General features: G+C 39.5%; 1 long non-coding RNA gene across 5 annotated transcripts; it reads right to left on the bottom strand.

Moving 5' to 3' along the window:
* Positions 11,781 to 21,653, bottom strand: LOC107610012. Of its 5 annotated transcripts, none has more exons than XR_001613363.2 (3): positions 20,998 to 21,632; positions 20,731 to 20,892; positions 11,781 to 11,828 (listed from the first exon to the last, which is right to left on the bottom strand). It is a non-coding gene; the product is annotated as an uncharacterized LOC107610012 (long non-coding RNA). The 5 variants fall into 5 exon arrangements; XR_001613364.2 differs by lacking the exon at positions 11,781 to 11,828 and adding an exon at positions 16,824 to 16,872; XR_001613361.2 differs by lacking the exon at positions 11,781 to 11,828 and adding an exon at positions 17,763 to 17,980.

Genomic DNA, 23,886 nt, shown 5'->3' on the forward strand with positions numbered 1-23,886 from the left:
CAGGTAGAAGAAGCGGGGCTTCAACTTCTGTTGATTCTGAACCTGAGAGGACCTTCCTTAGATTAAGGAGGGAAGCAAGAAGAAAGAGAGTTGTTGGTGCTGAGGAAGAGGAAGAGTACTTTGAACCAGACATGGATGAGAATATGGAGAACCATCATGAAGAAGAGGCTCACAACCATGGCAGAGAAGATCCAGTGCATCATGCTGGGCAAGAGAGAAGAGTTCTGGGATCCTACATAAATCTAAACCCAGGAAACTGTGGAAGTAGCATCCAAAAGCCAACCATACATGCCAATAACTTTGAACTAAAGCCACAGCTCATCACCCTTGTTCAGAACAACTGCTCATTCAGAGGAAGCATCCAAGAAGACCCCAATCAACATCTCACTGCATTCCTGAGGATATGCGATACTGTGAAGTCTAATGGTGTTCATCCTAACACCTATAGACTGCTTCTGTTTCCCTTCTCACTCAAGGACAAAGCATCCAAATGGCTAGAGTCCTTCCCGAAGGAGAGTTTAACAACCTGGGAAGATGTGATAAATAAATTCTTGGCAACCCTCCTCAAAGAATCAACAGGTTGAGAGCTGAGGTACAAACCTTCAGGCAACAAGATGGTGAGACTCTTTATGAAGCATGGGAGAGGTTTAAGGACTTGACAAGAAGGTGCCCGCCAGATATGTTCAATGAATGGGTGCAGTTACATATTTTCTATGAAGGTCTTTCTTACGAATCAAAGAAGGCAATGAACCACTCATCTGGGGGATCTCTAAACAAGAAGAAGATCATTGAAGAAGCCATAGATGTCATTGAGACTGTAGCTGAGAATGAGTACTTCTATACTTCTGAAAGAGGCAACACTAGAGGAGTGATGGAGCTAAACAACGTGGATGCATTGCTGGCCCAGAACAAGCTGATTACCAAGTAGTTGGCTGACCTTACCAAGTAAATAGAGAGGAACCAAGTAGCAGCAATCACCACCTCATCAGCAACCCAAGAAGGAGTGAATGCAGAAGTAGAGGGTGAGCAGGAATAAGCCAACTACATTGGAAATTCACCGAGGCAGAACCATGATCCATACTCCAAAACTTACAATCCTGGTTGGAGAAACCACCCGAACTTTGGGTGGGGGAATCAACAAGATCAAGGCCAAGATCAGAGACGACACAACCCCAACAACAATGCGGCTCACCAACACCTCTCAACATCCATATCAAAACCAAAATGGCCATTCTCATCCCTCCAACTCCAACTCACCATCATCTGAAGATAGACTCTCAAGGATTGAGACCCTACTTGAAGGCATATGTAAGGAACTCCAAGAGAACAAGGTGTTCAAGGAGGAGGTGCGAGCCAATATCAAAAACCAGGGAGATACCATTAAGAAGCTAGAATTTCAATTGGGATACCTCTCTGAGAAGATTCCCAAACCTACTGACAGCTTTCCAAGTGACACAGAGAAAAACCCGAGAGGTGAAGCAAAGAAAGTAAGATGGAAAGAATGCAAGATGGTCACTATAAGTGATAAGGGGACTGAGGAAGAGCTGAACAAACCCTTCGAACACTCTGGAGATACTTCAGTGGAGAAGCAGGAAGAGGGTGACCAAGAAACCAAAATTACACAAAAGGAGATGCTGAAACTCTATGCACCTTTTCCCCAAAGACTCAAGGGTGGTGTGGAAATGAGAATATACTCAAAGTTCCTTGATATGTTTGCATCTCTCCATGTAAACATACCATTCATCAAGGCTCTCCAACAAATGCCCTCGTACATTAAGTGTATGAAAGAGCTGCTGACCAGGAAAAGCTCATTCAAAAGAGGGCAAACAATAATGCTGAATAAGGAGTGCAGTGCTCTCATTCAACCAGAGTTGCCTACAAAAAGGAAAGACCTAGGGAGTTTTCACATCCTCTGTACCATAGGAGAAACAATGTTTGACAAAGGAATCTGTGACCTAGGAGCAAGCATCAACTTAATGCCTTTATCCCTTATGAAGAAGCTGCAGATCAATGAGATAATGCCCACAGACGTAGTCATTAGACTGGCTGACAAAACTCAAAAACAAGCAGTAGGAGTGGTTGAAAACGTGTTGGTAAAGGTTGGGAACTACTTCCTTTCCACAGACTTTGTCATATTGGAAATGGAAGAGAGTCACCTTCACCCAATCATATTGGGAAGACCATTCCTAGCTACAGCCAAAGCGCTCATAGATGTGGAGCGAGGAGAGATAATACTGAGGATACATGACGAACAACTTGCATTCAATGTCTTCAAACCCTCACAAGAAGCAGATCAGGAAAGCAAGGAACCAAGGGGAGAGCACGACAAAGCACTGGTGGAAGAAACAAGCATTGAAGCACAAGCTTTGCACTTGGGAATCCCTTTGGTTGATGAACAAGACAGTCGGCAGTTGTCACAGCAAATGGAAAACCAAGAGGAACCTAAACCACCAGAGCCATATGAGACCAGCAACAAAACTTCCTTGGAAAAAGAGATCACAAAGAGCAGGGCAACATCAAAAGGAACAAAGAAGAAGGAACCAAGGAGATGGTGGAACAAGAAGATCCCTACAGAGGATTTTTCTCCAGGGGATAAAGTGATCTCAGCTTATTTCTCAGATATCCACCTCATCTCCCCACCATCCCATCTCAGCTACCTAAAGTTTTCACCATCAACAGGATTCTCTCCTTAGAACATGTGGAGATCCTTGATGAAGCCAATGGAGATAGATTTACTGCGAGGGGGAGATTTGAAGCATTACCAACCACCCTGACAAAGTCAGAACGTCAAGCTAGTGACGCTAAAGAAGCGCTTCATGGGAGGCAACCCATGTTTTATATGCTTTAAAGTAGTTAATAATGCAAGGTTCATGAAGTCCAAATCAACTTTGACATATACTTGAATGAATCCTTTTATGCAGCACATAGTGAAGAACAAGTTTGGTGTTCAAGGCATACTAAGAAGAGCATAAATGCAATTCATTTCATGTTACTCTTAGAGCCTTGAACAAAACTTTGTACACCACATGGACACAAACTAAGTTTGGTGTCACCAATGTTGCATACATAAACAATTAAAAAGTCAGTTGGTTTGCATTCATGAATAGCACTTAGTTAGTTAGAAATAAAAACTTTAAAAAGTAGTTATCCCAAAAATTTTTTAAATTTTGCCGCCATTTTCCACAATTCCATTAATCACATCCCTTTTGTTTTGTAGGAGAATTGATGGGACAATTGAAGGAGGAGGGTTCGGCCACCACAAAAGCAGAGGACTATACACGTGTCCTCAAGAGGAATGCATCGGGATCCAAAAAGATCTAACAGAACAAGAGGAAAGGAAAGTGAAACAGCAGAAGGAAACATTGAAAAAGAAGATGGAAGATGCTGGCTTCTAGAAAAAGTTGATTGGAAAAAGCAAGGGAAGTGGGGATTCAAGCACTCAAGAAAGACACGAAGAGGACAAACAAGAGAGAGAGCATGGGCACCCCCGTGAGTAAAAGGTTGTGGAGTTCCCTCTTTGTTCCATCTTTTTCAAGTTTTAAATAAGGAAAATCATGTATGAAATAGAACATGTTTCCATGGAAGTTTAGGATTTTAAATTCTGCCTTTAAGTTTTCATTGCGTAGGTCTATGCTTGCTAGTCTAATGTCACTATTGCATTTTCACCTTGCTTACTTGTATGCTTGTCCTTTAAGTCAAATAAAAAGAGATGTTATGAAAGACCAGAGTGATGTTCAATTTGTGGAGTAAGTTCTTAAGCTTGTGGTGTAGTAATTACTTAGCTAAGTTGGTTCACCAACAAGGTAGGAAGCCAACTATCTATCCTAAATCATATGCTTGAAACACACCCCATGAGACTAGCTAAATAACAAGATCCTAATAAGAAAAAGGGAAAGAAAATGAAAGTTGAGAAATAAAGAAAAAGAGTAAGAAATAAGGCTAGGCACCAAGGGTTGAATCTTAAGGCATGTGTCTATGGTGCTCCTGTGGAAAGGATATACTTGGATGAATAAGCTCTCAGGGGTGCCTTATCACTTGGTAACTTGGGTTAACTAACCCGGGATTATCAGCTGAAAGTCCACTATCAAGAGTAACCCTTGCTACATAGCACTTAGTAACCCAAAGAGGTGCTGGACACCAAGGTCTCAAGAAGAAAAATAACAAACCATGTGCCTGGGGTGTGAATGTATGGGGGAAAGAGACTTGAGAGAGTAAGTCCTTAGGGGTGTCTTAACACCTAGCACCTTGAACCAAATGGTTCGGGAGTGCTGGCTGAAAGCTTATCTTAAAGAGTCGTCCCCTTACAAAGCACCTAGTCTAAAGAACACAATCAAACCCTGACAAGACAAAAGTCTCATAGGTTGTAATCAAGTGAGTATTCCAGGGCATGGTAAAGTTCTGAAAGCCAATGAAGGAATGAACCTAAGTTGCTATGCATGAAACCCCATAAAACCAAGGACATGACTTCCACAATAATGACTCATTTCTCTTGTCATTTCATTCATCATTCTCATGTTTCAGTACTTGCTTAGGGACAAGCAAGCTTTAAGTTTGGTGTTGTGATGCCAGGGCATTTTGGCCAGTTTCACTGACCTTTTCTTCACTGTTTTATGGTAGTTTCATGCATTTTCTTAGTTAATAAGCAAGTTTTGGGTAGATAATCACTTACATCTTGATTCAAGCAAACATTGTGAATTTCATGTGATTTTATGAGAATCATGCATGAATTGAATGACAAATTGGATAATGCATGTCTCATAACTTGGATTAGAGCTTTGATGCACTTTATTTGCTTGGTTTCAGGACAAAGGAAGCAAGGAAGAGCCACATTAGCAGCCACGTTAATCTAATTAACGTGACCACTAACGTGGAATGAGAATAAACTTGCAATGTTAATGAAAAAAGTTATTGCCAATAACGCCTTCAAAACCATCATGGCCCACGTTAATTGCCACGTTAACTACATTAACGTGGTAGTTAACGTGGAGAGAAAGGGAGCTCCAGCGTTAGTGGTAAAAGTGAATACCACTAATGCTCCAAATTGGCAATTGGCCACGTTAAGAGTCACGTTAACTCAGTTAACGTGAACTCTAACGTGGAAAGGAAAGACAATGCCAACGTTAGTGACACTCACCTTTGTCACTAACGTTGGACTAAGCCCAATTGGCCACGTTAAGAGTCACGTTAACTACATTAACGTGAACTCTAACGTGGGAGGAGTAAGGAATCGCCAACGTTAGTGACACTCACCTTTGTCACTAATGTTGGACCAAGCCACTATGAGCCACATTAGTTGCCACGTTAATTGTATTAACGTGGAAGCTAATGTGGAGGAAAGAATTGATGAGGCAACGTTAGTGACACTCACCTTTGTCACTAACGTTGGAGATGGCAATCACCACCACGTTAGTGGCCACGTTAAGACAATTAACGTGAGGCACTAACGTGAGAAGGGGCGTTTGGAGCATTAGTGACAAAGGTAAGTGTCACCAACGCTCTCGAGGCTGAGGCATGCCCACGTTAAGAGCCACGTTAGTTATACTAAGATGGACTCTAACGTGAGAAAAGGGGGGCTAAGAGCAATGTTATTGGCAAAGGTAAACGCCAATAACGCTTGCGATGGACCAAGAGGCAACGTTAGTGGTCACGTTAGTGCCACTAACGTTGAAGTTAACATGAACCATGTTGGGCTAGGAACGTTAGTGAAAAAGGTGATTGTCACTAACGTTCTCGAACCCACATTTTCACTAAACGTTAACGCCACTAACGTCCTAGCTAAAGTCCATGCCTACTTCACACTTTCTCTGCAAGTAAAGCTGAGCCCACTGAAGATTTTAAACTGCTTCAACTCAAGATCCAAAGGCCCATATCCAAAGACTTGAAGAGCCAACTAGAAGATGAGAAGAGTAGTATATATAGGAGTAGTTTTGAACTAGAGAGGGAGAGCTTTTGGCCATTGGGAGAACTACTCTCTGTATAATTTTACTTTCTCTGCAACTTTTAGTTTTACTTTGAAAATGTATTTTCCATCTTTGCTTTCCATTCCTAGAGCTATGAACAACTAAACCCCTTTCATTGGGTTAGGGAGCTCTGTTGTAATTTGATGGATCAATAATAGTTTTCATTATTCTTCTTCTTTCTTTTCTCTTTATTTTACTAGAAAGCTTTCAATCTCCATCCAATTGGGTAGTTGTCTTAGAAAAGAAGCTATTCATACTTGGATCTCTTCGGAACCTTGGAAGAGGAATGAAGAGATCATGCTAGAAATGCTTTCTCATGTTGGACCAAATTGGGGTTTGGATGGATATAGTGACATATAATCCTACCAACATTTTGATTTTGGAATACATGTGGTATAATCAGTGACCACACTTTATCTCTTCTCATGAGCAACTAGACCAAGGAATTGGCTATTGATCAAGATTTGAGAGATTGAATTACCAAGGAATTGGAATTCAATCACTTAAGATTGCCAAGGAGATAAATGAATGCATTGATTGAGGAAGAGATGAAAATGAACTTGATCCGGAGAATACAACATCTCCTGAGCCCAATGAACTCCCCATTTCTGATCTTACCCATTCTCTTTACTTTCTGCCATTTACTTTTATGTTCATCTTCCCCATTTCCCATTTAAGATTCTGCAATTTACTTTCCATCATTTACATTCAGTCCTTTATTTCCAGTAATTACATTTCCTGCCATTTACTTTCCGCCATTTAATTTCCTGCAATTCTCCAATCAAATTCTGCTTAACTCAACTAGAACATTCCTCCAATTAAAGTTGCTTGACCAATCAATCTCTGTGGGATTCGACCTCACTCTATTGTGAGTTTTTACTTGACGATAATACGGTATACTTGCCAAGGGAAATTTATTGAGAGATAAGTTTTCGTGCATTAATGGTTTGTGAAGAACTCCATCAAAGCTTGAAGATATTAAGATTGAAGAATGGAGCTTATTGGAGACTCAAGCATTGGTTGATGTTCAAGGATAGCTTTAAGCACAAGCCACCTGTTCATACCCTGGGTCGAGTTATCCGACCTGGGATGTTTAGCGACAAAGCGACTGACCTCTTCAGGTTAGACTATCTGACCTCTTCTCAAAGAGCTCGGCCAAATTGCCAGGAAAGCCCAATAAAGGGCCCAAATAGAGGAACACGACCCAAATCCAAAGGCAGCCCAAGCCTATAGAGATAAGGGCGGTTCCCTTGAAGATAAGATGACCTCACTCAAAGATAAATATAAGATAATATAACTAACTTATCTTATCTAAAAAGGTCACTTCACACTACTATAAATACACTGGAGCACCCAGGTACCACCATCCTCCGGTGACGAAGGATCAACACTGCCACTAAGCCCAACAAGTCGGACACAACAGCTCCGACCAGTACCAGAGATCTCGTCCGAGATCGACCTATAGTTTCAGGTAACCCTCAGAACATTGGCGCTGTTGCCGGGGAACCTGGAAGTCATCCCACCACCATGGCGGACGACCATGACAACAACCACGATTCAGATCTAGAAGATAGAACGCCGCACAAGAACGCGGACACTACACCAAAAAATACTTCTCACATTAACAAAAACAATGATTCACCAAATACGGGAGCTGAAGTGGCGGAAATTGGCGAGTCAAGAATTGTTATAAGATATGCGTTGCAAGTATAGTTCTTAACCAACCAGAATTCCGCTTATCAATTTAGAAGGGTTGTCACGAAAATTAAAATTAAAATACTGGGAGTATGAATCCCAGGTCGTCTCCCAACGAGTTGCAGAAAGGTATGCTATTTATTAATCAGATATTTTCAAAAAGAGTTTGAGTTGAATAAACAGAAAATTATATTGGAGAAATTAAGTAATTTAAATAAAAGCCTTGACTGGGAGTAGATTAGTTGGAAGCCCTATTCTTGTTGCAGTACTCTCAAGATTAATTGATAATTGAAGGTTGTTCTGTTTAGTTATCCCTTACTAGGTAAGGGAAAGTCAAACAAGTTGGAATGCTGTTTCTATTCACAAGTCACAATCCGCTTACTTGGAAAGACTGGCGTTAGTGACTAGAGAGCAATCCAACAATAAACCCAATTACAATTTCTCTTTTGAGCATTCCAACTAAAGGGTTCCTTTCAATCAACTCCCCATCAAGTTAGGAAACTACTCGCTCATTGTGAATGTAGAACTCATAACATAGGAAAGGGAATTAAAGAAAGACATGATAAATAAAACTCAAGGGAATCAATTAAAAGTAAAAGTAACTCTTGTATTAATAAATTCTAAAATAATCCAATAGTAAAATTGAGTAAATTAAAGGACATGGAAGAGTAAAGCCAAGTAAAGAAAATGAACTAGAATGACGAAGTCTTGATGAGGTAATAACTCTTCTCAATATCCCAATGCAAAGAGCAATAGAAATTAAAATTCTATGAACTATGAATGTGTAGAGAGAAAACCGAGAGGAGGAGTAAAACTAGATCTAAAAAAACTAAAATTGTGTAGAATGAATGTTGTTGTTGGTTTCTACATGTTCTCTGGCTCTAGTCTGCTTTTCTGGGCCAAAAACTGGGTCAAAACAGGGCCCAAAATTGCCCCCAGCGAATTCTGCAGATTATGCAGATCGCGCACATCACGCGATCGCGTCATTCATGCGGACGCGTCATTCGGCGTTTTGCCCTGCCACGCGAGCGCGTCATCCACGCCTCCGCGTCACTTGTGCTATTATAATCCGCGTGGTTGCATGAGCCGTGCGGCCGCGTCACTGCGATTTCCTCTCTTCCGCGCGGTCGCGTGAGCCATGCGGCCGCGTCACTTCTCGCTGGTCATCTCCTCAATTTCTTATGTTCCTTCCATTTTTGCAAGCTTTCTTTCCAATCTCTAACTCATTCATGCCCTATAAAGCCTGAAACACTTAACACACAGATAACGGCATTGAATGGAATAAAGGAGAATTAAAATACATAATTAAAAGTCTCTAGGAAGCAAGTTTTCAGTCACGTAATAATTTTAGGAAGAAAATATAAATGCATGCTAATTATATGAATAAATGGGTAAAGATCATGATAAAACCACACAATTAAACACATTATAAACCATAAAATAGTGGTTTATCAACCTCCCCACACTTAAACATTAGCATGTCCTCATGCTTAGTTGAAGGAGATAAAACAGATGAGCAGGAACATGTAAAACTCATGTAATGCAATGCAACCTATATATGTGAATGCAACTATATGATTCTTGTCCACTTGATCAATAGTAAATAAGCTCTTCAAAACAATTACAAATCAAATTCTACTAATTCAATTCTCATACAGTAAGAACAGACAAAAATGCAAGAAGGCAGCTCATGAAAGCAGGGAACATAGAATTTCAAGCATTGAACCCTCACTGACGGTGTATGTACGCTCTAATCTCTCTAGTGTATAGGGCAATCACTCTATCCTTCTCTAATCATGCTCTCTAATTTTTGTTCTTCTCCTAATCAATCAACAACATTTAATATACCAATGCAAACATCATGAGGTCTTTTCAAGGTTGTAATGGGGCCAAGGTAATGGTAAGGATACACATATGGCTAAGTAAGCTTATAAACTGAATCTTTAATTAACCCAAGCCTTAACATAACCTATATATATATTCTATATAACTTTAGAATTCATACCTAGCTACCCAGAATTTCCCTTTCACATTCTATACTCATGTATCAACTTTCTATTTTAATTTTATCATACATGCATTGATGTTTGAATTCTTAACTTAACATTGGGGTAATTTTGTCCCCTGATTTATTTATTGAATATTTTTGGTTTTTTTAATATAAGCATAAAAATAAACATAGCTTATCAATGCACATAGATTTTTAATTCTTATAGTTTCACATGAGTAGGTATCCAAATTTCCATTATATTATCATGACACATTTCTTTATTATCTTTTGTTCCCACAATTTCCCATACTTAATTAGCACACACAATTCTATCTTAAGCTAACCAAAGATTCAATTTGGGATATATAATTGTTTTTCCGCTTAAGGCTAGTAATATGGTAAAATATAGAACAAATGGGATTTAAAGACTCAAAGTGGCTAACAAAGGTAATTGAAAGGGTAGGCTTAATTTGGATAAGTGAGCTAAACAAATAATGGCCTCAATCATATGCAAACATATAAATATAATAAACATTGGACATATAGGATGAAACAAAATATAGATTACAATCATAGAGAAGTAAACACACAAGAATAAAATAATTATGGTTAAATAATGTAACCATGCATAAAGGCTCAAATCTCACAGGTTGTGTGTTCTTTAGCTTAAAAATCATGTTCCAAATACAACTTCAAGCAAATTCAACATAAAAGTTTTAATTAAAATTAGTGAAATTTTGTTCCAAAAATAGAGTCTTAGAAGAAACTTATTGTCTTTTCAATCAAGTAGAACATGCATGCAATTAATCTATTACTATGCAATTTATCCTATTCTATAAAAGAAAAACTAACTAAATATCCTAATTTATTGGTGTTTAGGGAAGAGAAATTACCTCCGAAAGTCAGGTACTGATCGACCTCCCCACACTTAAGGCTTTGCACCGTCCTCGGTGCCATCTGTCAGAAACAAAGGTGGGCTGGTAGCAGTATCTCCATAGTCGGGGCCATCATGGCTTCCTGTGCTGGTAAAGGACGTGGAGTCCGGGGTGTCTGAGTCCTTGAATTTTCCCAAAATCAGCTCCTTGAGGTATGTAAATCGGTGCTTGTTACGGCGCTCTCTCATCTTAGCTTTGTGTTCTTGCCGATCCAACCTTTTGAGTATCTGATGGAGCAGTTGGTCTGTTGTAGGTGCTTGTGGTGTTGAAGAAGAAATATCTGCAACCAGTTTAGTAGGATGGCTTGTGGTGGCTGGTGGAGGTCTGATGTATTTCCCGTTAGGGACATACTGATCATCCCGTGGGAGCATGGCTTTGGTGTCCCCTGCTCTGAAGGAGACTCCGGCTACTGAGACAAGATATGAGACCAAGGCGGGAAAAGGTAAGTTGTCCGCAATTTGTACATGTCCCATGGCATTCCGGATGTGTCTTGGTAGGTTCAGAGGTTGGTCTGTAAGGATGCACCATAGTAGGACGGCCATGTCTGCAGTGAAGGAGGACTCGTGAGTGCTCGGAAAGACGTAATGGGACATGATCTGTGCCCATACGTGAGCCTCCAAGGTAAGTGCTGAAGCCGAAATTCCCTTAGGGCGGGTATGATGGTATCTGTAGATCCATCTGCTGCCAGGTAATGCGATAACTCTGAGAACAGCGTCCCAGTCAAATTGGTATATCTGGCGCTTGAGTGCGGCTTCTTGAAAGGCGTCCAATCCTTCTGGAATAGGGGGAAGACCTAGAGCTCTTTGAATGGCCTCTTCTGTAATGGGGACTTGCTTCTGATGGACAAAGACAGACTGCAGGGTTGGCAGGTAGAAGTTGGAGTAGAACTCGACTACCTAAGAAAGATTGACCTGCCTCGGCTGTCTCTGTAGGAAACCCCATTGTCTTTGTGTAATTTGCGGCTCAACAAAGGTAGCAATATGGTTTGGAAAGAGAAGAAGGTATTCGTTGTTGTAACTCCTTTCTGCCAGGATGGGGAACATCTGCTCACATTAGCGATTGGGAAATCGCGCAGTGTCCTTTGCTGGGAAGGCTTTTTCTTTATCATCAACCTTTATAATCCTCTTAGTTCTTTTTGTTGAGGGTATAACCGCAGTTGAAGAGGGCTCTGCCACTAGTGCTCTCTTTGTTCCTCTCCTTGCTGTAGATTTGGGAGTAGCTTTCTCTTTGCCCTTCTTGGTGGCCATTCTGAAAAAGAGAAGAGAAAGTAAATAAAATTCAAAGAGATAGAGCAAGGAAGAGAACGGAAAAGGGTGGTTATGAATGCACATTAAAAGGTAAATGATGTTAACACATGGTCATGACTACATGTGAAAAGTCATCAACGGAAAATAGTTAGTGCATATGATGACAAGTGAATGCAAGATGTTTATTGGCATGTTGGCAAAGGCATGAGTAGCATAGATAAAGCATCACTCGTAACAAACCATCACGTTTGTATTGACAATTAATTTTAATTAATACAATAGTAAAGGGAATTTGTGAAAAGCAAGCATTGAATAGTAGGATAATATAGAAAAATGCATAATGCCATATGGGCTTTTTCACAAATACATAGCATGCATGGTAAATAGGGTATGGAAAGTATGAAAGTGAACATGCAAGCAATCCTTTTAAAATATATATATATAATTGTCAAACAATTTAACAACAATCCACAAGCATATAATGAGAAATAATGACTCAAATAAATTTCCAACACCAAGTAAAAAGGAAAAAGAAAGAAAAAGAAAATAGGAATAGTGAAAGTAAAAAGAAAAGAAAAGAAGATAACATATAAAAATAAGAAGAAAAGTAGAAAACTAAAGAGGGAAGAAGAAAAAAGAAAAACCTTGTTAATGGGGGTGAGAGAGAGAGTGAGAGTGTAAAAAGTGAGAAAGAAGAAAGAAGGAAGAAGGGAGGAGGAAGAAATAAGGAGGGGAAAGAGAAAATAGGATTCGGGGGGGAAAAAGATAAGATAAGTGGCAAATCAGGGAAGCTGTGCGGCACAATCGACGCGGTCGCGTGGGGCACGCAGTCGTGCAACTGGCGCTTATACTGATTGACGCGGTCGCGTCGGTCACGCGATCGCGTGACCCGTTTTATGCCACTAGCGCGAGGGCAGCCTCGCTCTCGCACAACTCTCTGTTCAAAATTTTATTTTCGCCAAATCTGGGGTGACGCGATCGCGTGGGGCATGCGATCGCGTGAGTGGCCATTAGAGGGATATGACGCGGTCGCGTCGGTCACGCGACCGCGTGGGAAGAATTGTGCGTTCAGCACCAATCCAGCACCACTCTAGCACAACTTTCGGTCGTGCACCCTTTTTACGTCGAAATCCAGGGCACGCGGTCGCATGGGTCACGCGGTCGCGTGAGAGGCCAATGTTCCCATGGGACGCGAACGCGTCGGCGACGCGGTCGCGTGGGACGATTTGTGCCACTGGCACGCCTCCAGCCACACTCCTGCGTGACTCTCTGTTCACTTTCTTATACTTCTGATCCACCTGCGACGCGGACGCGTCAATGATGCAGTCGCGTCCCGTAAAAATTTTTTTTTATATATAAAAGTATGGAAATGCAGATGCATGAAATGCACTAATAAGGAGAAGAGTTATTGAATAGGAAAACTAAAAATAAAGAAAAGAACGATCATACCATGGTGGGTTGTCTCCCACCTAACACTTTGCTTTAACATCTGTAAGTTGGACGCTCCACTAGCTCAGGCTTTGGCTATGTGGGGATCTTCCAAGAGGAAGATCTCGAGCTCCTTGTTTTTCTTCATCTGCTCGCCATGGTAAAGCTTTAAACGATGTCCATTGACTTTGATAAGTTCAAAGCTTGAAGGATGGCTTAGGTGATAAACTCCGTACGGTTCGACCTTCTCTACTCTGTATGGACCTTCCCATCTTGATCTCAACTTGCCTGGCATGAGCCTCAGTCGAGATTTGTAAAGGAGGACTAAGTCCCCAGGTTGGAACTCTTTTCTCTTGATGTGCTGATCATGTACAGCCTTCATCTTCTCCTTGTATAGTCTTGAGTTCTCATAAGCTTCTACGCAAAGGCTTTCCAGTTCTTGCGGTTGTAATTTCCTTTCAGCTCCGGCATTCTTAATTCCCATGTTGCACTCCTTTACTGCCCAAAAGGCTTTGTGCTCTACTTCAACAGGGAGATGACAAGCTTTTCCATAAACTAAGCGGAAAGAACTCATCCCAATGGGTGTTTTGTATGCTGTTCTATATACCCAGAGTGCATCTTGTAGCCTGGTGCTCCAATCTCTTCTATGAGGTTTGACTATCTTCTACAAGATACGCTTTATCTCTCTGTTTGACACCTCGGCTTGCCCATTAGTCTGAGGATGGTAGGCTGTTGCAACCTTATGAATTATTCCATGCTTCTTCATTAATCCTGTTAGTCTCCTGTTACAAAAATGGGTGCCTTGATCGCTCACGATTGCTCGTGGTGATCCAAAGCGACAAATAATGTGGTTTCTCACAAAGGAAACAACAGTGTTAGCATCATTAGTGTGGGTGGAAATTGCTTCCACCCATTTGGAAACGTAATCCACAGCTAACAATATATAAAAATAACCATTAGAATTTGGAAATGCACCCATGAAGTCAATGCCCCAAACATCAAAAATTTCACAGAAAAGCATAATTTGTTGAGGCATCTCATCCCTCTTGGATATATTACTAAATTTTTGGCATGGGAANCTGGAATTCTGATTGAGGCACACACCGTCTAATTACCTGGTCAGCGCCACATCTCCATAAATATGGGTCATCCCACATATAATATTTAGACTCACTTTTCAGCTTGTCTCTTTGATGCTTAGAAAAGTTTGGAGGAAAGGTGCGGCTAACTAGATAATTAGCTACAGGTGCATACCAAGGGACTACCTCAGATACTGCTTGCAGGTTATCAAATGGGAAATTATCAGCTATAGGAGTGGGATCATCTGTAATGTGCTCAAGGCGACTTAAATGGTCTGCCACTAAATTTTGGTTACCACTCCTATCCTTAATTTCTAAATCAAATTCTTGTAATAGCAGTATCCAACGTATAAGCCTTGGTTTGGACTCCTTTTTAGCTAATAGATATTTTAGAGCTGCGTGGTCTGAGTACACTACTACCGTCGTACCAAGTAAATAGGCTCGGAATTTATCCAGAGCAAAAACAATAGCAAGAAGCTCTTTCTCAGTAGTAGTGTAATTGGACTGAGCGGCATCTAAAGTTTTAAACGCATAAGCAATAACAAAGGGGTCCTTACCTTCACGCTAAGCCAGTGCTGCTCCTACTGCATGGTTGGAAGCGTCGCACATTATTTCAAATGGTTGGCTCCAGTCTGGTCCTCTCACAATTGGAGCTTGAGTCAGGGCGGTCTTCAGCTTATCAAATGCTTGTATGCAATCCTCACTGAACTCGAACTCAATATCCTTCTGCAGTAGTCTAGATAAGGGAAGTGCTACCTTACTGAAGTCCTTAATGAATCTCCTATAAAAACCTGCATGGCCTAGGAACGAACGGACTTCCCTTACAGAGGAGGGGTAAGGTAAACTAGAAATAACATCCACCTTTGCTGGATCTACAGAAATGCCAGTATTAGATACAACATGTCCTAGTACAATCCCTTGTTTAACCATAAAGTGATATTTTTTAAAATTTAATACAAGGTTTGTATTGACATATCTATCTAATACTCTACATAATCCATCTAAGCAAAGGCTAAAAGAATCACCATAAACGCTAAAGTCATCCATAAAAACTTCCATACAGTCCTCAATAAGATCAGAGAAAAGACTCATCATGCACCTTTGGAAGGTAGCTGGTGCATTGCACAGGCCAAAGGGCATTCTCTTGTAAGCATAAGTCCCAAAAGGACATGTAAAAGTAGTCTTTTCCTGATCCTCAGGAGCTATATGAATCTAGAAATATCATGTTTAACCATCTAAAAAGCAATAATGTGATTTACCTGACAGGCATCTCAACCAAGCCACTCGTAAGGATAGTTATAAAATATGCGTTGCAAGTATAGTTCTTAACCAACCAGAATTCCGCTTATCAATTTAGAAGGGTTGTCACAAAAATTAAAATTAAAATACTGGGAGTATGAATCCCAGATCGTCTCCGAACGAGTTGCAGAAAGGTGTGCTATTTTATTAATCAGATGTTTTCAAAAAGAGTTTGAGTTGAATAAACAGGAAATTAAATTGGAGAAATTAAGTAATTTAGATGAAAGCCTTGACTGGGAGTAGATTAGTTGGAAGCCATATTCTTGTTGCAGTACTCTCAAGATTAATTGATAATTGAAGGTTGTTCTATTTAGTTATCCCTTACTAGGTAAGGGAAACTCAAACAAGTTGGAATGATGTTTCTATTCACAAGTCCCAATCCGCTTACTTGGAAGGACTGGCGTTAGTGACTAGAGAGCAATCCAACAATAAACCCAATTACAATTTCTCTTTTGAGCATTCCAACTCAAGGGTTCCTTTCAATCAACTCTCCATCAAGTTAGGAAACTACTCGCTCATTGTGAATGTAGAACTCATAACATAGGAAAGGGAATTAAAGAAAGACATGTAAATAAAACTCAAGGAAATCAATTAAAAATAAAAGTAACTCTTGTATTAATAAATTCTAAAATAATCCAATAGTAAAATTGAGTAAATTAAAGGACATGGAAGAGTAAAGCCAAGTAAAGAAAACGAACTAGAATGACAAAGTCTTGATGAGGTAATAACTCTTCTCAATATCCCAATGCAAAGAGCAATAGAAGTTTAAATCCTAAGAACTATGAATGTGTAGAGAGAAAACCTAGAGGAGGAGTAAAACTAGATCTAAAAAAACTAAAATTGTGTAGAATGAATGTTATTGTTGGTTTCTGCATGTTCTCTGGCTCTAGTCTGCTTTTCTGGGCCGAAAATTGGGTCAAAACAGGGCCCAAAATCGCCCCCAGCGAATTCTGCAGATTATGCAGATCGCGCACGTCACGCGATCGCGTCATTCATGCGGACGCATCATTTGGCGTTTTGCCCTGCCATGCGAGCGCGTCGTCCACGCCTCCGCGTCACCTGTGCTATTCCAATCCGCGCGGTTGCGTGAGCCGTGCGGCCGCGTCACTGCGATTTCCTCTCTTCCGCGCGGTCGCGTGAGCCATGCGGCCGCATCACTTCTCGTTGGTCATCTCCTCAATTTCTTATGTTCCTTCCATTTTTGCAAGCTTCCTTTCCAATCTCCAACTCATTCATGCCCTATAAAGCTTGAAACACTTAACACACAGATCACGGCATCGAATAGAATAAAGGAGAATTAAAATACATAATTAAAAGTGTCTAGGAAGCAAGTTTTCAATCATGTAATAATTTTAGTAAGGAAATATAAATGCATGCTAATTATATGAATAAGCGGGTAAAGATCATGATAAAGTCACACAATTAAACACATTATAAACCATAAAATAGTGGTTTATCAGCAGTCATGGAAGCACTTCAAGATCGCTTGAAGCAACTCGAAAAGGAGGTAGAGCATCAACGACAAGCTGAGAGAGACCTACGAAGGGAAGTTAGACGATGCCATGAGTTAGAGGACAAGCTCCTAAAACTCGAAGCCGATCTCAAAACCAAGACTACTCGATCCGGTCACGAAAACGACTCCCGTAAGGACCAAGATCCATTCACCAAAGAGATTATGAAGGCTAAAATCCCAAAAGACTTTAAACTTCCCGACATGACTCTGTATGATGGCACTACAGATGCTGGCCATCATCTCAGCAATTTTAGAAGTAGAATGTACCTCACCGATGCCTCAGATGTAGTTCGCTGCAAAGCCTTTCCGACTACTCTAACAAAGACAGCAATTAGATGGTTCGACAACCTACCTCCTAGGTCCATCTCAAGCTTCGACGACTTAGCCAAGAAGTTTTTGGCCAGGTTCTCCATCCAAAAAGATAAGGCTAAGCACGCCCCAAGTGTAACGTCCCGTCCAGTAAAATACCTTGCTTAAGTCAGGGTATTTCCACTAGAAAGAACATTACGTAACCTTCTCTAGTATTAACTACTTAATTATCGAGCCTTTGTATCGAGTTCGCGTTTCAATTTTAAGAAAATTCTAGAAAATTTTGTTCTTTTATTCATTAAAGTCATAATTCAAACATTCACAAATAATAATAATCACATAAATATTATTGATAATAATTCTTATACAAAAGAGACCAAATAAAACTCAAATACAATATACTAAATCTACCCCTCTATGTAAAATAAACTCTCAAGGGACAATAGCGAGGGGACTCTATGAAAGCAATTAAGACCATAAAGAAAGCCTACTGATCGCTCGCAGCTTCAAATTGCGTCTTCAAACCTGTCGCTGAAAGGGTGGAAAATTTGGGGATGAAAACCAAACCACATGTTCTCAGTAGAGGTCGAGAATGCCGTGAAAGTAAAGAATAAAGCGCAAATAGTTAATTTCATTTAGAGACATTGAAAAGAAAACTATTTTCATTCGCAGTATTCATCGCTCGCCTTATATAAACTTCTTTTGAAAACCAATGGCTCAACTTTCAAAAATCTAAAACCTTCTTAGAAGCATCAATTAATTACTCAAAATCCTAAACCCATATTTTACTTTATATACGTCTTAAAAGTTTTCCTAGACTGTATGAATGACTAATTTGTTCCAAGCATAGGTTCATTAAGTCTATGCTGAACCAGCTCAATCTTTCATACTTTACTAAACCTCAAACACAAACCAATCATGGCCTTAGGCCCAAGCAATTCAATCAACACCCAATTCACTACAACCCAGCCAATCAGATACAACCACAAGTAAAGAGATTCAAACACAATCAAGAGCAATTACATCAAGTATAGCAATTAGCAGTTAAACATAATTATTCACATAGGCAAACCAATTACAATATACAAACCCAAACAATGTCACATAGATGCATATAATGCATGCCTGTCCTACTGGCCATGAGCTCACGCGTCGGTTATGTTGCCAGACCCGACTCGGATAAGCGGGATTAGACCACCATCCTTATCCGTAGGTTCCATAGACAAGCGGGAATTAAACCACCATCCTTGCCCGGAACACGCAAGCGGGATTAAACCACCGTCCTTGCCTCCACAGTAAGCGGGATTAAACCACCATCCTTACTGGGTACATAAAATAATATGCAAGTGGGATCACACCACCGTCCTTGCTGAACAATTTATCAATACGTGAGCGGGATAAAACCACCGTCCTCACTGCAGGCGGGACAAAACCACCATCCCTGCACAATGGTTTACGCACTGAACAAGCGGGACTGGACCCACGCCCATACCAACAATCTCATAAACCAAATATTCTTTTCTCAAAAGAAACATTGAAGTTATTATCATTAAATAAGCCTTAAATATTTATTTTGATCAAGTCCTTATATTTTTTATAAAATTTGGACATAATCTCCTTTAAAAATAGGACTTATCCACCTTTACGGGTTCCTTCTTTCTCAACAATTCATCAGCCTCTTTCAGCATTTGCCACAGCAATATATTCCCAAAAATATTTGATAATAGAAAATCTATTTCTTAAATTCCATATCCAAAATAATTACCAACACAACTTGGCAGCCTGATTTCCATTTTGTTTTTAAAATATCAAATGAATTCGGAATTACGCAAACTTTAAATCCATGCGACCATCTCGGATTAAACTTTCTATTAAATCAAAAATCATAATTTTTCGTTGTCTCTAGCTTCGGGAATATAAGCAAAACCGTGACTGTTCTGCAGTATTTTAAATCCAAAAGACAGCAGCACCATACAACATTTGAAATTTCATATAAAATCCAAATTAAATCCAACCACCTTCAAAATTAATGTGGTTAAACATAACTCATCGAAATTTCTTTATAAATTGGTTCCAGAGTCATACCATTTTTAATGAAGGAGTTACGTAGCTTGAAACTTAGGTAATTTTCTGCAGAATTCTGTTTTACAAATCATTGAACACAACCTCTTCCAAGTCCCATAACTCACTTATTAAAACATGGAAAATCCTGAAATTTAAATCACATATACTAAACATACTTAATTTTCACCTCCAATTAGTTGCATCTCAATATCTATCCAGGATCAAAAGTTATAAACTCCCAAAGTTACTAATTTAAGAAAACAGAATCTGGCTTTTTCTGCATAATGCATCATCTTTCAAAAATTCATATCTTTAAAACTACAAGTCCAATTGTTCTGAAATTTTACGGCATTTAAATAATAGGAATAAAGTTTTATTTAAAATTGGTTCCATTTCAAAATTCAAACTGCAGAATTTCCAATAGAGGAATCAAGTTGCTGCTGCGTTAAACGTTCTGCAGAAAAACCAGTTTTGACATCCATGATTCAAAAATTCATCATAAATCATAAACTTAGTGAAAAAGTCTCAAATTCAGCAATCCAGTTCCCTATATCCCCAAGCTCAATCCGGACTTGGTCCCACGCAATTCCGATAATCACAGAAATAGTTATCGTTCTTCAAAGTTTCCGGCTTCCTTTAAAAATAATGCAGAAAATCAAGTTTTACATTTTAACTTTGAAAAATCATAACTAGTTCTATAATTAATTCAAACTTCTCAAAATTGAGTCCCAACAACAACTTTTATTATACTTTACTCAGCCTTTGCTCTTATATCATTTCGATTATCGTTGAATAACTGATTCACTTCCAAAGTCACCTTTTAATTTCAAAAATCAGTTTTTCAGCAATCTATTTAGTATTCAAAATCCAACCCTTCAAAACCCCTCAAAACCAATTCCAAATCAATCACCGACCAAGTTCATTAACATTACAATATACCAAATAACAACTCAACGGCAACAAATCCAACATAACCCATTAAAATTCAGAAATTCTCAATAATCAGTCATCAAGCAATTCCCAATCCACATAATCAATCAATATCACAAAGCAACAATTCCAAATCACAATCTCAACCATTCCAATCACAATTTCAGCCACAATTCAATAATTACATAATCAATCAATTACTCACAGCTATTAAATCTATTTGCAGTTATTCAATAAACCTTGTAGGCATTCTTAAATTGAAATCGTTTTAAACCCCCTACCTCGATGTCGTAATCGCAGGATTTAACACAGCAATTCCCTTTATTCCTAATTCGTGGTAGCAACTGCAACAGTGATATCGAAGACCCTCTGCAGCAACGATGTCATCAATAATCGCGATAATGGTGGCAAGACCGAAACAAAAACATTTTTGGGCATTTTTCCTATAACAATGAAGCGGCAAGCAGAGATAACAATAATCAAAATAGGTTGTGAATAATACAGATTCAGATACAAGGATGAAGGAGGCTGTGGTAACCGAGCAATACCAGGGCAGGACTGAAATAGTTCACAGCAACAACGCGGATGATGCTTCTCGGACGGCGGACTCCCTCAACAGCACTAGCAAGTGCATCAGTGGCAGAACGACTCTCTTCTCTCATCACGTCACTCCTACCCTATCTGCCCTGTTCGATGGTAACGATGACAGTTAGGGTTCCTCCCACCCGTGGCCCCTTCGATGGCGCCGACTTCGTTAATGGTAGCGGCGGCGACGATGATCCTGGACGGAATCGGCGGTAGCCTCTCTTCTACGCGCGACAACTCCAGTAAATGTCAACAGCAGCTACGCGTCTCCCTATTCGTCGCTCTTTTCTTCTCTCTACGCGCAATAGCTTCGATTGATAATAGTAGCAGCGACGGGTGCACGAGGATAGTGAGATCGAAGCCTTCTTCCTTCCGTGAGCTCTGATCTTCATTCCTCCCTTTGACCCTTTCTGTTTTTGTTTTCCCCCTTTCTCCCTCTGTGTCTCGCTCTCTCTCGATCTTTCTTTCTCTAATTTTTTGAATCAAATTCTGATTTTCATTTAGAAATTTGTGGTTTACATTAGCTATGGATGAATGGCTCATAATAAAGCAATACGTGGATCTCTGGAGAAAGGATGGGTGGTAGTGTAAGTTTGTTAGTGTAATTGGTCAAGGAGTTTATGTATTAGATACTAACAGTACGTATAAAATAAAAAACATAAGACTAGGAAAAATATATATACGAGTAATCTAACAATTTTACAAAATATTTATGTTAGAAAAAAATTTAGAATTTAAATATAATGCTATAAAGATTAATTTTAAAACGCATAAGATTTTATCTATCTATCTATTAACGAGTTCAAATAATTATTTGTAATTTAAATTATAAAATAAGCATACTAATCACATTTTATAAAATACGGTTTAAATCCCAAAAATATCCATTATTTAGATTATACGATATAATTTTTCATTACTTTCCTATTACCAAAACATTAATTCCAATTTATATAAAATAACTAATTATAGTAAAAATTGTACATAAATCTTAATTAACTTAAACCCAAAGTATTTATAAAAATCAATTTAATCATTTTCTATTAAATTAATCTCTAAGAGCTCAAATTAATAAAATAAACCATAATTTAATCATAATACAATTTTCTTAAATTAAATTATATAACACTTCCATTACTGAATTCTAATTTGAAATTATATAAAATAACCAATTATAAAAATTTACACAAAAATATTAATTAACTTGAAATTATCTCCGAATCTATTTAATTATTTCTAATAAAATAATTTCTAAAATTATAAAGTTTAAACTCAATAAGGTAAAATCACAATTTATTTATATTTAGATTTTTCAAAAATGCGGGATGTTACACCAAGTCTATTAGGAATCAAGCAAGGAGATCAGGAAGTCTTCGCAACTACATGGAAAGATTCAACAAAACATGCCTGGATATACAAAGCCTACCAACGGAGGCCGCTATTATGGGCCTCATCAATGGCTTGCAAGAGGGACCTTTTAGCCAATCTATATAAAAAAAACACCCCACATCTCTAAACAAAGTGCAAGAGCGAGCAGAGAAGTACATCAACATGGAGGAAAACTCTCGTTTAGGAGAGACCTCAAAATCTGGATTCACCTACCCCTCCTAGGATAAGGATAAAGAGTCCAAAAAGAAGGAAGAACAACATGGGAAAAAAGTCAAAAAATACCATAATTATACCCATCTCCGGGTGTCCCTTGTGGATGTCTACAGAGAAGTCTGCCACACCGAAAAAATACCCCCAGCTCGACCACTCAAAGACAAAAAAGGAGGAGGAAATCGGACCGAATATTGTGAATACCATCGAATCTGTGGGCATTCTACCAACGAATGTTTTGACTTAAAGAATGTCATAGAAAAACTAGTATGAGAAGGGAAATTAGATCGGTACCTGGCCACCCGAGACGATGAGCAAAGAAAAAGAAGAAGAGACGAAGATGTCGGACGAACTGAGCGATCACCTCGTACACCCGAAAGACATGTCCACATGATACACGGCGGATTTGCGGGAGGAGGAATCTCCAAATCATCTCGCAAAAGATATCTTAAAGAAGTATATCATGTCGAGGGGAAGGAGGAAGCACCCGACATCCCCGCAATTACTTTCACCAAAGAGGACGCAGCCGGTATCATCTCAGGACACGACGATCCCATGGTCATCACTATTATACTGGCAAACGCAAATCTCCACCGCACACTGATAGACCAAAGGAGCTCCGCCGACATCTTGTTCAAAACTGCCTTCAACAAGCTCGGCCTGGAAGAAAAAGAAGTCAGAGCATATCCGAACAGCCTGTTCAGACTGGGAGACACCCCAGTTCAACCACTCGGATATATCTCACTACACAAAACCTTCGGAAAGGGAAACCAATCAAGAACACTCAAGATAGACTACATCGTGGTCGACTTGAGTTCAGCCTACAATGCCTTAATAGGTCGCACAACATTAAATCAGCTTGGCGCAGTATTCTCGACTCCACATCTATGCATGAAGTTCCCAACTGCAGAAGGGATAGCTACAATAAAAGCAGACCAGAGGACGGCGCACCACTATTACAATGATAGTCTAAACCTCAAAGGTAGAGGAGAAGAATTCCACACAATCGAACTTGGTGGAGTTCGGAGGCGTGAAGAATTCCGCCCACAACCCGAAGGTGAAGTAGAGAAAGTCCAGATCGGAAACATCCTGGACAAAACAACCAATATCGGTACAATCCTAAAAGGAGATATAAAAGATTCCCTCGTACAGTTCTTACGAGATAATGTCAACCTCTTTGGATGGAAGGCTGCAGACATGCCAGGAATAGACCCCAAGTTAATGTGCCACAAGCTGGCGGTCTACCCAGGATC

The sequence above is a fragment of the Arachis ipaensis genome, chromosome B07, assembly GCF_000816755.2.
Source record: "Arachis ipaensis cultivar K30076 chromosome B07, Araip1.1, whole genome shotgun sequence".
Classification (NCBI taxonomy): Eukaryota; Viridiplantae; Streptophyta; class Magnoliopsida; order Fabales; family Fabaceae; genus Arachis; species Arachis ipaensis.